Source organism: Scomber japonicus, chromosome 10 (assembly GCF_027409825.1).
Source record: "Scomber japonicus isolate fScoJap1 chromosome 10, fScoJap1.pri, whole genome shotgun sequence".
NCBI lineage: Eukaryota > Metazoa > Chordata > Actinopteri > Scombriformes > Scombridae > Scomber > Scomber japonicus.
Window position 1 is genome coordinate 20,374,009 of NC_070587.1, and position 17,342 is coordinate 20,391,350.

The 17,342-nt window shown below is 40.9% G+C and overlaps 1 protein-coding gene across 4 annotated transcripts in view; it reads right to left on the minus strand.

Annotated features, from left to right (window-relative positions):
* The window catches only part of plecb (plectin b), a 135,202-nt gene that overhangs the window by 61,295 nt on the left and 56,565 nt on the right, over window positions 1-17,342 (minus strand). The window lies entirely within an intron of this gene.

The following is a 17,342-nucleotide window of genomic DNA, read 5'->3' on the forward strand; positions in this document are numbered from 1 at the left end:
TCTCTTCTGGTGCTTCTTTTTCATCTTTGACATGAGGAGCAGTCACTGGCTTTGCATCTTCGGAGCTGGCCATAGCTTTTGAAAGAGTTGTTTTACTGATGGTAGTTTTAACTTCAAGTATTGAGGTCTCAGTCACTGTAGTAGTTTTCTGAGGTACTTCTTTACTTTTTGAGGTCACTTTAGCATTAATGGGCTCCTGAGTCACTTTAACCTTGGAGATTTCCTCCGTTGCATTAGTGGACTCCACTGGTTTGCCCGCAGTACTGTCAGGTTTGGGTTTAGGGGTCTCCTGAGTGATGGTCACTTTGGCAGTTGTCTTGGCCTTTTTTGATTCTACTGGGGTCTTCACTTCTGCAGGTTTAATTGATTCCTCATTAACCTTTGCTATTTTAAGCTTCTCTTCCATGACAACTTTATTAACAGCTTTTGTGATGGTAGCAGTATCAGTAAGGAGTTTGGTGGTTTCCTGAGTGGATGCCATTGTAACAACTGCTTGGGGCTTCACTTTATCAGTTGCAATTTCAACTGTAGTCTTGACCTCGGCAGATTTCATTTGATCCACAATCACCTTTTTCATCTTATCTTCTTTGACCACTGTACCAGGAGGTGTGGAGATTTCAGCTGGCTTCATGGAGGCTTTTTCATCAACAATCTTGGGCTTATCTTTTTTTGTCTTGTGAGTAGAGGGTTCGACTGGCATCTTTGATATTGCTGCACCTGTAGCTGCAGCGACAGCAGCCACAGTTAATGGTGGGGTTATTATAGAGGACACAGAACTTTGCACCTTCTCATTTTGGACTTCAGATACTCTTCTCTCCTGTGATGTTGTTACTACCCTCTCACTGCTCACTTGCTGACGAGAAACTCTTTTCACTCTGCTCTCTTCCATCATTGTTGTTTCACTTCTGAAGCTGCTCCCCTTCCTAAACAGAGGCTGAGCCTGGTCCTCCATATCCCATGATGCTTTTGGCCTGACTGGTTCTGCAGCCTGCGGGCGACCCCTGAACCTGGGGGTCCTGTCAGAGTAGCTCTCTTTTTCTCCAGAACCCATCATCCTATGGCGGTAGCTTTGACGCTCAGCCATTGCCTCCTGGCTCTCTGCTTCACCCCTGCGTCCCGGTTTGGGAACATAAGATGTTGGACCTTCAACAGATTGGACCTGTGCAGCTCGATGGGCAATAGCAAGAGTGGCAGTCGGCTTCCTAACCCTCTGCAAGGAGGCAGGAACAATCTCAGCGGGCAGGCGGAGGTAGTCACGCAGGTAAACAATGCCTTCATTAGTGAGGTACCAGTAGAAATGTCTCCAAGCAAATGTCTCCTTCACAAAGCCCCTAGACTTCAGAGACACCATGGCACGGATTACTTGAAGGTTGCTCACATCTTGTATCTCAGGATGCATGGTCTGAGGTCTCTTGTCCTTCTTGGCCACCATGACACCATCTCGAAACAAGACTTCATAGATGGCCCTCAGGTCCCTCAGGGGCATCAGCATTCCAGCAACCATTGTGCTTTATGCGAGTATAATCTCTTAAAGTACAGCTAAAATGCACAACATCAAAAGAAGATAAATTAGACAACCTCACGTCTTGTTGTGTGAAAGAATCCAGTGGCAAAACCGGCTGTCACGTGCTTCTTAACTCAATTAGAAAAAATGAAAGAATAAATACTTGTAATCTCTCTTCTTACTTTCTTTTCCTCGTGTTCTTGGTGATCCTTTGGTTATTGTGAAGAAAAAAAATCCTCTGACAAAGTTAAAAGTGCTGTTCCCCCTTAAATCAGCGTGGCTGGGAATGAACAGTCTCTCAGTCTCGTTCTGCCGAGATGGCAATGACAGAATGGAAGAGCGGGAGTGTGTGTGAGAGAGTGTGAGAGAGAGAGTGAGGCACACTTCTCAGCCCGGCTCCTCCTACCTTGTCTCTATTTCTTAGGAAAAAACTGGCATGGAAAAAAAGTCTCACTAAAGTAAACAGTATAGCAGGAAGCAAAGAAAAACCTGTCTGCAATAAAATGTTTGAAATAAAGAAAGAGCGATGTCAAATGAATGGAGCAACACACCTATGAAGTGTGTTAGAGCACATGGTCTGTAACTCTGTGACTTTTACGGAGACACCCAACCCTCAGCTGAAAGCACACGCCTCCTCTATAATGTACACACACCTCTAAATACACCAAGGCTGGCTGACACACACCCTTTGGTGTGTTAGACACACATTGACTCGATGAATGGGCTGAGATAAGTTGTAAGAAAACGAAACAACAGGTTGGCATACATGTAACCTGCCCTGGAGCAACTTGCTTTGCATCCATGATGTTATCAAGTGCAAGTCGTCTAATTTTACACATTTCCCGGTCAAGTATCACTGAAAGGCTTTTACTCTACGCCCAAGGTGTGGTTTTCAGATCTCATTTCACACAGACTTTGAATCTCTACAGTAAAGGCTGGTGACATTTGAAGAGAAACTGTATGAACGTATTTTGGTCTCTCTATATAGACAGTCATTTTACAACGCTTTTTATAGCCAGGAATCAAACTGTCCTGACATATCACTCCAACCACTTTGATACTGTACTAGCCATGTTGATTTAATGTAACAGAAACTAATACTAAGTTCAATTCTATTCATATCTGTGTTTGTTTGGAGGGTCACCAAGCCACCAAGTTAAGGAAACTACGTAGACTAATCACTGTTTCCCTTTGCAGCTCATTAAAGTGATGCAACAGGCTGTAAGACACCATAAAGTTGTGCTGCTGCTAACAGCTAACATTAGGGCTTCATGCTTCCATTTAGCTGAGAACTAAGAATCTCTCTTGCAAACTATATAAAGAACTGTGCAATATAGCTAACCTTTTCAACACTCCCAGGAACATGATATCAGATTTCTATCCCTAGATCACTTCACTCTTCTGTACATCTGTCTCCCGTCCGTCTCTCTGTGTTAGTGAGAGCGTCCTGTCATGGCCTGTGTCCAGCCAAGTCTCAACTGGAAGGAACTGACCATTGTCGGATAGAACAGGCGAGCACATGCTCAGTCATCTCAGTGGAGGAAAAGGATATAATGAAGAGTAGAGTAAGATGACTAAAGTGTGCTGGAGCACAGTGATCTGGTTGCGAAATTATAGTGGGCAGCGATGAAATGATGCATTCCCTCTGCTGTTTGAAACCGCACACACTGTTACACATCCAAACACATGCGGAAAACTGTTTTCATTACATTTGCCATGGCAACAGTCAAATCAAGTGAGCCAGTTCTGAGTAAGCCTTGTCCGCTTTCAGGGCTGCAGTGGAGCTGTGCGCCGTAAATCTGTTGTCCTGGACAGCTGGACTACACTGTCATTCATCAGTTGCAAAGACACTGTGATCTGAAGAACACCTTAGCACACTGTCAAGCTTTCATTGGTAATCAAGAAAATCTAATAATCTGAGGGAGAAATCAGAGTTTCTTAGTTTTTACATACATTATGTTCTCAAAACCACATTTAATATGAACATATTCAAAATAATGCAGCAATATTCAATTAAATAATTGTGACAGCAAATGCTTTTGACAGTACTGCAGTGAACATCACTAATGCCATAACTTTACACTTTCATACAAAAGCAAACCTTCACATGACAGCTATGACATATACAAGGTGCCCATAAAGTCTCTTTACAATTTACACATTTATTACAAAAGCAAATGAATAGACAAATCTCTGGAAATGTAATTATTTAATACACCTCTATATGGGCACCATTAGTTGCACACAGCACATCAAGATGGTACTCAATTTCTTGCCATGTTTGCTGTTGCATAGCCTCATCAGTGGTGGCAATGGCATCACTAATCTTTTGCTTCAGGTCACTGATGTCCCGTATCTTTGTACACCCTGTATGTAGTCAGACTGGAAGGTCGGGCTCCAGGACATGACAATGCGTGCTCCACCTATAGCAGTTATGTGCTAAAAAAAACCCTCTGTGACTTTAAATCATCCCTTTAGGACTGAACATGAAGATGGTGATTCAGTCTGAAGGCTTGGAGGAACTTTCATTGCAAGAATTCTCAGGTTCAATGTACAAGGAAGGCATTCCTGAAAAACTACGAAGCATTCATTACCACTGACATGCTGCAATTTGCCTGACACTCAAGGAGAGGTGGTGTAATAAGTATGTTTAAGTCACATAGTTAGTTGCTAGTTTGGGGTCAATGTTTAACAAGGTCATGATAAAATGATCCAAACAGAAACAACAAATACATGTTAAATGACGCAAATCAGTACTAATAATATGCAAACTATACTTTAAAATTCAAGCCTAGAGCTACCTCATTTGGGGTAATTTGCATCACCATGCATGGTGCTTTGCTCTCCGGGCTGCATATCAGTGTGATTTCATGCACTGTTTATGCACAAAGTGTTCAGTGAACTTCAAACTTCAAACAGTGACCCTTATTCTGGCTGCAGGCCCGGTCCCTTCAGTCATCCAAATATTAAATATGCCTGCTTCAAAAGAAATACTGAATCACTGGACCTGACAGTCACTGGACATGAACATGGAGTGCTGCTGCTTTTCATACTGATGTGGTGAAGGAGTCAGGTAGCATTAGCAACATCATAAATGATAAGTAACAGTCTCTCAAAAGGGAACTGGGATTTATACTTAGTATAGAGCTAATGCAATCTAATTTTATTCAGACTATAAACAGACACTGGAGCAGCAGCCAGCCAACAGTAAAAGGATAATATGATTGACTGAAGCAGATAAATGAGTAAAAAGACATTTGGCAAGTGTATCTGAATAATTTCCTGGTTAGGAGCACCCTGCTGCTTCCATGTTTCAGACCTCCACAAGTCCCAGAATAGACTTGTCACCAACTGAATAGTGGCTGGCCACTGGCCCACTGTAAAGGCTGCTCTGTGGCCTATTGGTCGCCCACACGAGCCCTCCATTCTGATATCAGATCCAAACCATGCCAGCGACTTCCAGGGATAGAAAAGGTCAGCAGGGTCTTTCTTACCCCACTAATATATGTGCTTAGATTACAAGGAGTTACAGTGGTCAAGTCAAAGCTATGTTGGAACTAAAGAAAAGATGTCTGAATGTGATGAGTCTCCCTAATGAATGACATGTTATGCTGTAATTCTAACACGATAAGGGCTATATGACAATGTAGATTTACTGTAAAGTTACATTTAGCAGCTGGCTTTGAAGCAGGAACATAAAAACAGCTGCTCTGACAATAAAAGTTGAACAAAATGAAACACTGAAACATTTACATATAAAAGAACTTCAGTTACTTTCAAGCCCTCGCCAAACAAGCTCACACAATGCTGATAAACCCATCAGCACCAGATAAATATCTGTAGTATACAGTATACAGAGTTTTTTAAATTTCATGTCAGGCGACACATTCCTGCTCTGGCTGTTTGAATCATATCCAGAAACTTCCACCAGCCAAACCAGCTAACTTCCATTTAGCTCTCTGCTAGTTTTAATGGGGATCAAATAATTTAATCGTGTGGCTCTTCTGGACTTACAAGTGTTAACAAAATGAATAGATCAAATTCTGATAGTCACCTCATTGGGTTGTATAACATTCAAAATTATCAACCGCTTTACAGTCACAACATTAGCGACGGAGTAAGCTACGGTGGAGCTTATGATGTAAGCATTTGTGGACTACTTTTTCTAAATGCTCTCACTGCCACAAGTGGGAGACAAAAGTCCCACTCTCCAGCTTTAAAAGTACAAATTAAGCACAACAAAGAATATTAAAAAAGCACCTGAGTTATAGTGAAAGAAAACGGGGCGGATTAAAATAAATGTGATCGACTTGTTTGCCAGGCAAAAAAGGAGGAAAGCCTAAATGATGACTTGCTCTTTTGAAGTTGAGACGAATGACTCTGCAATGCAAGAGACGCCCTTTTTTTATCAGGCCGATAAACCTATTTTTATTTGTGGAGCTTGGGTCTTGGCTGGGTATAGTTATAGTTAGGAGTGTGACCCTCAGTTAGGGACAGCTGTGCCCTCTGACGGAGCTGACGTTTGTTAGAGCACTAACACCTCTGACACAGGAACCTGCTAAAGTTAGAGATCTTTGTAAACAGCTTTATATGGAGGTTGGGGTTGTCAACAGAGTAATTATAGGCTGTCTTAGTCATTTATTTTAATTGGTTACTGAATCCATGGTTTAACAAATAATAAATTGATGAATTTCAACTTTCTTCTTTGAAGAAAACCAGTGCAGGCTTCAAGAGCATGTCTTTTTTTCTTTCGGCTTTAAACATAATAATAAATGCAATAATAAAGCTGCAACAATTAGTTGAATGATTAACAAATGGTCAGTTAATCAAGGCAGCAGAACATGTATCTATCTATCAATTCATTTATCAACTATTTTGATCATTTCTCATTATCAATCAAAAACTCTTTCCATTATATTACGGCAGTTTCCACAATGCAACTTGCTGTTTTTCTCTCATGTATCACCGGAAACAGTAGATATGCAAACAAAATCAAATCAAATTGGAACTCAAAGTATACTTATAGGCTGTCAACTGCAACTCTTACAGTCTACTGCAGTAGATGGAGTTTGGTTTGGATGAAGGTAGATCATGAGATACACTTGAAGGTTCTGGGGAAAGTTTTTTGTTTGTTTGTTTCTTTTTTTTTCTTTTGTTCATAGAATATGTTTGGCTGATTAATCAATACTGAAAATAATAATAAGCTGCAGCCCTAAAAGCCATAGACACTTTTCTAATGTCACAAATGTGCAGGTTGTGATTTAGTGAAGAGAAAGAAAACGCAAACAAACTACTACACAGCCTGGCCTAAATGAGAAAAGAATAATCTGATGTGTCTTATGTGAAAAAGTCAAATGTATTTACAGGGTTTTCTAGCTTTACACATACTCTGCACACTCTTTTCACACTGAGTAATATTTTTGTGATTTTGGGCTATAAATAAACGTGACTCTGACTACTATAAAATCTTGACCGACTGACTGCATGCAAGCATCAATCTCACCATAATACAACCCCTAAGACAACCTTGACTCATATGCTGTGTGTATGTGTCAGCATTACCAACAGTGTCAACAGTGCCTGAACAGGCAGATAAAGTCTCCTTTGAAATGCAAGAAGGACGAAGCTGCATGGATTAACTCCTGGCACTGACTGGTTCCTGGCTTGTCTGGGTATAATTGGGATGATCTAGCGGAGTTAACAGTTGATGACTTGAAGGGAACTGAGTGTCTCATGGATATGCAGAGGGAGTAGAGAGGGAGATAGTTTGAGAGGTGGTAAAAAAGTAGTGAGGCGGCTATAAGAAAACATGCTCTACCACCAAACAAAAACCCACAGAACTGTTTTAAACCGCAATATGACAACAGACAAAGGAGCACTGTGTGTTATAGGAGCTGTAGAGCAGAGAAGGAGAGTGAGAGGTGTTTTGGCATTCCTCACACTGCAGCAAAAATAAATAATCAACTGTTCTTGGATAGCTGAGGTATAAAACATGGGGTAAATTACAGTAGAAGGAGGGAAAATTTGCTCTGTTCAGAGCTGAGGGGGCCAGAACAATAGACAAAGTAATGTTCTGAAATCTATCAAGACACTATTGGAGCTGCTCTTGTTGTTTTGCCAACCTAAACTTTTCTTCCCCCATAAATATCCTTGTAGTTATATAAGGCTTGTTAGAAAAAACTGCAAAGCAAAGCAACCTTTGTTTTATAGAATAAGCTTTGTGTACTGACACATATGTAAAAGTGAAAAACCTTTTTTTAGCAGAAAAGCTTAAACAAGGGAATATAAAACTGTGCTGGCATCACAAGTGGAATAGACTACTGTGTGAGAGTAGGGGAAGAAAAGCCAGATTCTTGGCTTTTGTCTCACCAATACACGCATAAATGCAAATGGAAAATCTATAAACTGGTGTGTGCTTGAGGTAAAAATGACAGGCCTTGCTTGTGTTCTCAACTCCACGCGTCACAGATCACACTGACTTCTCCTTTTCCAGAGTGGAAAAAACATGAAGTCACAGATTATACCTTCCTTCACCAAAAATAAGCAGGAGCACCCAAAAAGATTGCCAAGTCCCTTTCATAATTCACTCCCCCTTCTCTCTAACAAGCTGTCTGTTATGTGTCAGTGGATGGGTCTCGATGTGTCCAACCTCACATCGCCCCCTACAGCCTCTCTGACTTGGACAGGAGCCGACCCATGATGAAAGGGAAAATGGGTCCAGAGAAAATGCAGGATCAGTAATTTGACAGATTAGCCATCTAATACTATCAACAGCATCACCTATGTATAACGTTTCCTATGATTTATGCAAAGGATGGCAAGTATAATTTATTATCCAGCACTTTGGGAAATCAGTACTAAAGCATTTTTCCTCTTCCAAAATATGTTCTTCCCATTCTGACATAAAAGTAATAGCTTTTGATGGCAAATTTTGCAAACAGCCAGAGACTACAAAAAGGCTCTGTGTTGTAAACAAGTTCCAGCAGTGAGATCTGGATAGAAAATTTAAACCAGCCCTTGACTCTCTTTTTCTTTCCCCTTCGAGAGCTGTATGCCAGCTCAGCTTAACGGCAGCCAGGGATCAGAATCAGCATGCAGGAGATGTATTACAACAGCAAAGAACTACAAAGACTTAACCATTGTTGCACAAGATGGATCTATGACATGCTCAACTGTCAGTTTAACTCCCTGTACTCCAAAATGTGAAAAAAATGACTTATCTGTCACTGGCCACACCTCTTTATGACATAATGCTTTCATCTGACCAATAAGAATCATTTACTTGCACCGTCCACCCTCAGTTGACAGCATTGTGTCATAAACAATCGATGGTGCCACTTACCTTTTTTCGGGCTGAGCCAGAACCGATCTCCGAGCAGATCTCCTGTGTCCATGCTGCTTTGATCTGACATATCATAGAAAGGCCTGAGTGCCTCCAACAAAATACAACAACTTCTTTCTGCTTTCACCACCCAGTGAAAACTGCACTGCTACTCCTTCTTTTCACCCTTGTGAGACCCACCGCTTGTCCGGCAGATAAGTGTCGCATGCAAGATGGGGGCTAAAAGAGAGAAGGAATGGGAGTGGAGGGGTACTTTCAGGGTAGGGAGGGTGATTGTGAGAAAAGAACAAGGGAATCTTTTCATCTGTGTCTCATAAACGAAGAGGAACATCTACATTATAAATCAGAGGCCATGCCAGGATTGACACATCCTCTCTGCTGCCCCGGATACCCCTGCCTCATGTCCCATACATCTACAGGCGCCCAGTAACAGCGAACTGGGAGATAGACACTGGACGCCTTGTTTGAGAAACCTCCCAAATTATAGCCCCAGAGATGAAGATGAAGTGTGGAAAGTGCAAAGAAGCGAGGACAAAACAAGTAGATAGAGACAGAAAAGACAAAGACAACCAAATTAAAGGCCAGTCTGCAAAAGGTGCAATCAAGTCGGCCAAAATACACCCAGCAACAACTCAGGCTTTGTTTCTTGCATAGTTAATCGCTGGTTTATGGGGAGCAATTAAGCCTTTTGTAGGTTGTTAAAAAACATTGAGTTAATCTTATAATTGGAGACAGGTATTACAAAACCCAACAAGCCAACAATATAGCACTCAAATGCAAATTTCCTTTCAGTGTGTACATAACAAACTGGTGTAAGCTAACTCTGTGCGATCAAAGGAATAACCCAACACCTGTATCAGTTTATCTTGTTGCCATTGTGTGTAGTTGACCCTGAAGGATACATCAAAAACATGAAGTTGTGACTGAACTCAGAAGGCATACAGACCAGTACATTGTTAAAACTAATCTGAACCAGTCAAAACATAATCCTCCTTTCAATAAATTTTGATGGCTGTTTCAAAACTACACTTTCAGGCCTTCCTCGATCCTTGTCTGAAGGAGGTATGACATACATGATGAAATAATTAAGCGTTTTTTAACAAATGACCACAAGTTCAGTGATTTTTTAAGTAGAGCTTAAATGGAATTAGACCCTCACAAAATGGAGCTCCAGTCTGGATGGTGAGGAGGGTATAAAATGGCTGTAGGGAGCGTCAGGATTTGCAGTGCCAGCCAACAGTGACCAGCCTGACACAGAGAGACAGAGACAGAGACACAGACTAATGCCACGACTGGGCAAGTCCATGAACTGGGTTTGTGGAAATATCTAAGTGAGGGTAAAAGTACCTACTTAAAAAAAAGCAGAAAATAAAATACAGTATGGTTTTTGAAATAAAAAAAAAAAATCATTTGAATATTTGCACGATGAATCACTGTCTACAAAGCCGTGCATGGGTGTGGCCATGCCAGGCTTTGGTTGCCGTAGCAACACAGCCCACAGGTTAGGCAAATACCATGTGCTGTCCACAGTTGAGGTCCCGGAAAACATGGGCTTGCTACTGCCGCTGCTGCCATGGGCAACCAGCTTTCAAACAACAAAACTTGACATAGGATCCGGACTCTGGCCTTCCTGACTGTTTGTCACAATGTGCGGATTTGCATTGTAACCTGAAGAGGCTGAGCTTTATTTTTGGATAGGCATCCTGAAATTCACTAATAAAATATAAACACAATACAGGTGCCTCCTAACGCACAGGCACATACACCCCTGCAAACACTCACAGAGACACGGAAAGGTGATTTATTATCCTCACTCCCATAAAACCCTCTGCCTGGCGAGAATGAATCAGTCGCATTCTTTCTTTCCTCAGAGCAGAGAGAGAGAAAAATGACTACAAGAGCAGCTCCCTTCACAACAGAAAGACTTGCAGTGAACTTACTTAGTGTTTTTGTGGCTGAGTAAAGAAAAGGGCCTATTCTCCCACAGCTTTAGAGCTCAGTAACAGACAGCAGTGACTCACCATCATTATTATCGCTGTCAATTTCATAAACTGGCTTTCACTGAGCTGAAACACCCACAAGAAGGCTCTTATAACATCGTAATGTAGGAAAGATTCATAAATATCATGACATTAAAGGAACAATGCTCCATTTCTAATTCAGACTGATGCTTTTATAAATGGGTAGAACAGAATCTCGTGTTGCCAAAACTCAAATCCCCCTTGTGGAATCTGAAGTGAGTTTTCAGGTTCAGGTTTCCTGATGAAAATAAAAAAATCAAGTTTTCACTTCACTTCCTGAAATCCTGTCATGCCAGTGCTGAGAGGCGAGTACAAAGCACCACCCCAGCAGCATAACAGACAGGTATGAAGTCCAGCAGATCCAAAACAGCCTTGGCAGAGAAGAGAGAGAGAGAGAGAGAGAGAGAGAGAGAGAGAGAGAGAGAGAGAGAGAGAGAGAGAGAGAGAGAGAGAGAGAGAGAGAGAGAGGAATGTGACCAACAATTCATCTGCTGAAATAACACTTGACAGGTGATGAACACTCTGCCTGCGTAAGACTGTTTTCTCTGCTTTCTCGAACACAATGTACATGTCTACAACATTACAGCCGTGTACCCCATGATCTTCAGGAATGCTCTGGTTATCTGCAATCACAGTTCCTCTGCAGGAGAGTATAATTACAGGAATGTAAAAAAGCACTAAAAATGAACCCAACGTGTCCTTTCATGCCACAAAGTGAGGGAAGAAAGTGTCACTCCTGTCAAAAAAACACTTAGATAGCATGACAGTCTTTGCCTCTGAATCAACAACTAAAAAGTAAAAAAAAACAAACTAAAACTTTAATACTCAGGTACAGAGCATCACCCAGTGAATGGAATGAGATATTGGAAGTAATCATTTTGTATTATTCCTTTATATTAAGTAAGTTGTAATTATGCCAACAGTATTCCTGATTTTTCCACATGGCATTGTCTGTGAGACTGGCAGGACATGAATGTTAAAGAATAATACACCACACCCAGAATGCTTTACTGCTGCAGTAATAAAATATATGGTGGTTTCTATTGACATGCATGCTCAAAGTATACTACAGAAGCAATATTAAACACCTAGATAAAACAGCTCCAATGAGTTTAATATCCCTGCACAGAGACTTTGACTTAGCTGTATCTTGTTATGAATCTACACTTATCATGCAGTTTTCATTACTATAGGCTATTCACAGCCCACACAGCCGCACCCACAATAAAAGTGGTGTCTCTGCAGCAGAGGATGGTATTTTGCTTTCCTCTTTACTGGTTCCTTATCAGCATGGCTGGATTGGGTCCATATCCTGTTTTTCCATGGTGACACCTACTACTAAAAGTCCTGACCTAAAGACAGCACAGTCCAAACAATGGGCAGCTTCCCTTCCCTCGTGGTAATAAAAGCCAGTGAGCAGGAGCTACTCTTACATGGAACAATGAAGCTGACTCATTGGCACACTATTGGCCCAAAAACAGAACTCCTATATGAAAGCCCAGGTGTGTGAGTCATATACAGAGTATTAACAGTTTGTCCCTTCAGGGCGTGGGGCCAACAGCATGTCAGGTTACTTCCTTGACAGCTCTGGGAAGTCATTGATGTTTTTGCAGCCTCTTCTTATGGCAAGCTGCATAGAAATAAAACTGCATTAAAAGGTTTTAGTGGAGTGAATGAATGAATGAATTTAGCTGAAGGTTGTGGGGCCAGTTGTGTTGCTTGCACAGTAGAGGGCTGCATGAATAGTACACTCTATATATCTGTGGCTTGCCAATGAATGCTGTTTCTTTGACATACTTGTACTGCAGGCGAATTAGAGATAATAGAGTATCAAATGAATATAATACCAGCGAGTCCTTTAAAGAGAAATGCAGACCGGCCTTTAACAATAATCCATCTCATTTTAGAAAGCTGACAGGCCCCCGCCCGTAAGGCACGACCAGGTCTCTGCAAGAGTAAATATTTACCCCCAGGTGCTGTAATATGAACGCTGTGTGCACTGAAACTACGAGAGATGATATAGGTGTGCTGTTAAATGGTCACCCTTTGGACAAAAATTTTCTGATGTGCTGAGACATGTGTTTGCTTCGGGGTCAACGTTAGCCGACCACACACTCACACACGTTCTTGGCATTTTTGCTTTGTGAGTAAAGTTCAGAGAAACTAAACAGCCTTTGTTCTCCCCTCCACCCTACCCTTTAATCACACACCCACATATTCATTTCAACATCCAGTAGTGCTGTCATCTTACTGAGCAATTTCACCATACAATTCAGCAGATATTGACATAAGCAGACCCAATGAATCCTTAGACAATGCAAAAAAAAGCATACTGAGACATCCAGTGGACACTCACTGAATGAACCCTTTCTGTCATGGGCCATCTTTTCCATGACACACCTAAAAATGGTACTACACTTAAAGCAAAGCCGTGAAGTGACCTGTTCCGTTAAGGGGGCTTGGCTACACCCAGGTGTTACAACCATTTTATTGGCTTATCATAGTGGGTGTAAAACATTCCAGATGCACTTCAGAGGAAAACGACAGCTTGGAAACGTGGGTCTTGACCCAACCCATCTGATTCATGAGACCTGTGACTCCTTGAAGGCACCATAAAACATGCCAAAATGTATGCGTATAGCATATGTGTACGCATCACTGAACTAGAAATGGAACAATGACATCAAGATATGTGACGCTTGAGCAGTGTGAGAAGCTTCGGTTTCAAGCTCAAGTAATTACTACTAGCACAGTTGTAACAATCAAGTATGTCAATCACCTCTAGAAACCCTGCCCTAAGATATGCAGACATAAACACATGAATCACGCAAGGAGAAAAGGGCACCAGAGTCACAAGCGTCTTCCCATCAGTCACCTTAAATGAATCTGTGTATTTCCTGTGTGTAATTGCACTCCCATGATGCGAAAGAGTAAATTTAATCAGAGTACTTATTGGTTCTGACAGCTTCAGATTCCCCGACCATCCTGGCCAATGAAATAACAGAAGATGGGACACTCACCTAGAAAAGACAGAAAAAAAGACAAGGTATTAGCATAATCAGAGCTGTGGTAAATACAGATGAGAGACAAATTATAAAGGTGGGTGAAGTTACAGTAATGCAGATTTACATTGAACTACAGCTCTAACAGACACATCAGTAAAACTTGAATCAGCACAGTTTAACAAAGACAGAGTGGTATTCCATGTGTGTTACATTAGCAGAGCACTGCAAGACTGAATATGGCTTCTGACTTGACTGACTTGCAAACACTTCATTTAAAAGGGTCATTTTGTTTCTCCACATGCTCTATCATTCCAGTTTTAATAGCTGTTTGACAGAGACTTCAGTTACTAATCCATAATCGTGCTTGAACTTCGAGGAAACTTTATCTCCTCTTAAGTGTTTTTCACACAAAAGGAGGAAATCTTTATCTTGGGCAAGATAAATCACTGAGTGACACTTCCAGGAGGCAACCTCTGCTTAGCTGGCTCATATCTCCATCTACTGGACAAAAAGAACAAAAGCAGCTTTGGTGTTGCTAGGCACAACAGCAAACTACTGAGAATGTCTATTAGGTGGGATATTACTATGACATGCTGTGCTAAGGTAAGTAATCCTTATTTATAGTATATTATAGCAAGTAATTTATTACTAAAGTTTAAGTTTTATTAAAGTATTTTGGTTCTGAACACATAAAGTGGTATAGATAAATTAAATGATTCTACCTTTTAATGATCAAATCACTCAAATAAGAAATCTCCTTGTAGTAAACAGAAACAGGATCTGATGAATAAGCATAAAAATGTTCTCGACTTCTTCAGCGACGTGACTATTTCAGACGAAAGGCTGGAATTCAGCTGTCCTTTCTACTGGGGGTCATTCCACTCTGCCCCCGACATTTACCACCCACATCGCTTTGCTACTGTGCAGGACATACCTCACATAAGTACCAGTAGTTTCCTGTGTATGTGAGTTACATACAAGCAACATCAGCCATACTAGAGTTTCTCATGTGTAACCAACACTGTGTTAAATCATCACCTCATGACATCGGTGATCAGAGAAAAAAAATGTGAGCTCTAAAATAAGACCTGTCTAACTTTTGGTATGGTATTCAACAGCTGACTGTCACAGCTTGAGCGTTCATCATCAATATTTATGATAAATATGTTATATAATAACAAGGTCATGATAACCTTTTAGTAGGCGGGCATTCGTTTCACATTCTGACACTCTTTTCAAATGGTTATGTCTTCTTTTCAGGGACTTTGCTGTCAAATAAGCATGAATCTAACTACTGTATTTAAGACGTACACTATGACCATATGACCAAAAGGAGAAAAATGTCCAGTAGCTGACAGATTATTTGGGGGTAGACAAGCTTAAAAAAAGCCCTGTCATTTGTTGCAGTAAAGTACAAAGTGGCTTTGTGCAGATGTAATGATTATGGGCATAAATGCTACCAGAAGATCAGAGAGGACGCAACATGTTTTAGGTTTGTGAACCTCAGATCAGATAATACTGAACACAGAGCAACAGGATGTGAGAGACGGCATTCGGAAACTGCAGTCAAACTCTCCTCTGGAACATCCCAATTGGCACATTTGGCATGAAAAGTCTGCTGTTGTACATTGAGTAGCGTTTTTATTTCCTTCTTTATTGTGTCAAGCAAGCATTACATTTCTTCTTCGAGGCCACATATTTGTACTTTTGAGCTTCATCCAGTCAGAGTAAGGAAAATGACTTTCACACATGTAATAAACTGGGTTTATTAGTATATTAGTATATTTTATTAGGTTTCTTTTTACTATTAGAGTTCAGACTATGCCATGGAACAAAATATCCATGGCTCGACAACACAGTCAAGCACCACCCTAAATTGGTCTACATCAACTCACGCCCCAAACTAACAAAACTCAATTCCAGGAATAAAACAGAACATTTTCCTAAATTTAAATGAATATCAGGGTCATGTTTTCACTGGTTTGGCTTTCATTTTTACTTTTCAAAGTAAAGTAGTTGCTGAGATTTGGGAGCACAGATGCAGCCTGAGAATGAACAGTCAGATGATCCACAGGTAAAAAAGCTAACACTTCAGACTGGTGATCTAATTAACTACATTTTAAGTTGAAAATGAAAGTGAATGAATTTAGGAATAATCCCTCACTGAACAGGACAACTGTACTAAACTGTAGTTGATATGGGTTGTTCACAACAGACAGGTTTGGTACAATAACTTTACCATTAGCATTTTAGTTTTGTTTGAATGAAAGACTGCATGATTGCCTGACTGCTTGTGTTTACTGTCGCTGGACTCCTGTCTAGAAATATCACTGCCTATATCACAACAATGAACTCTGTGAATGATGTACAGCCAAAACACACAGGTTTGGCACAAAAGTTTATTCTCAAGTTAGAAAAATAGCAATTTGACAAATTAATTTTGGCATAAATGTATTATTGAACATAAAAAAACACTGACTATTCTTTAATGAAGCTTTCATCCTCATCTCATCGTCTGCACCAATGGATGGAGTTGTACTTAGTGCATTTGCTTGCAAGTGTTTACAGAGCAACCACCATCAGCTTATGAAGACTGTAACATGAGGCCAAAAGCTACCCTATACTATACCGTACCATACTATACTGTACTGTACTATATCATACTACACTACACTACACACCGTTACTCTTCACCATACTATACTGTACCGTACCGTAATACACTACACTACACTACACTGTACTATACTGTACCGTACTATACAGTACTGTATTGTGCCATACCATACCATTCCATACCATACTGTACAAAACTCCAAATAAAAATAAAAAAAAGTACCTAAAGTACACTGCAATAGTCGCCCACTAGATGGTGGTGACTACAATCTACATCTGTTCAACAACAGCAACAACCTAACACACATATCCAACAATGAATACAAAGTCAGAAATCTACTCTTGGCTTTTTTCCCTCTCCTCCGCAGTGTTTGGAGCACTGGTCACTGCCAAACAGACAAACCTCAACCAGCCACACACTCAGACAGACACACACACACACACACAGTACACCACTTCTTCTCACTCTGTGGGAGGTCTTTGAATCGTGCTGTGGCCTGATGGAAGCTCAGTGGGAACTTTTCCTTAGGTAATCCCAGAGAGTTTGACAGCAAAGGGCCTTTGAGTGAGAGAAAAATACCTTCTCTGTGGGCTCAGAGGAGAATCAGCGGCACAGTAACGGCATGCTCAGCAGAGAACAGAGAGGGTAATATACTGCACGAGCTGCTGAAATGGGGACATAAACTGGCAAATTAAGGAGCTGCTGGTTAGGACAAGACAGTAAATCTCTGCAGGACCACATGGCCACAGTCAGCATCTATTTACACTGAGTTACACTTTCAAAGGTTTAATCCAAGTTTGATGCAGCATTATGAAATGATACGTACATGCTGAAACTTCCCTGTCACTGCATT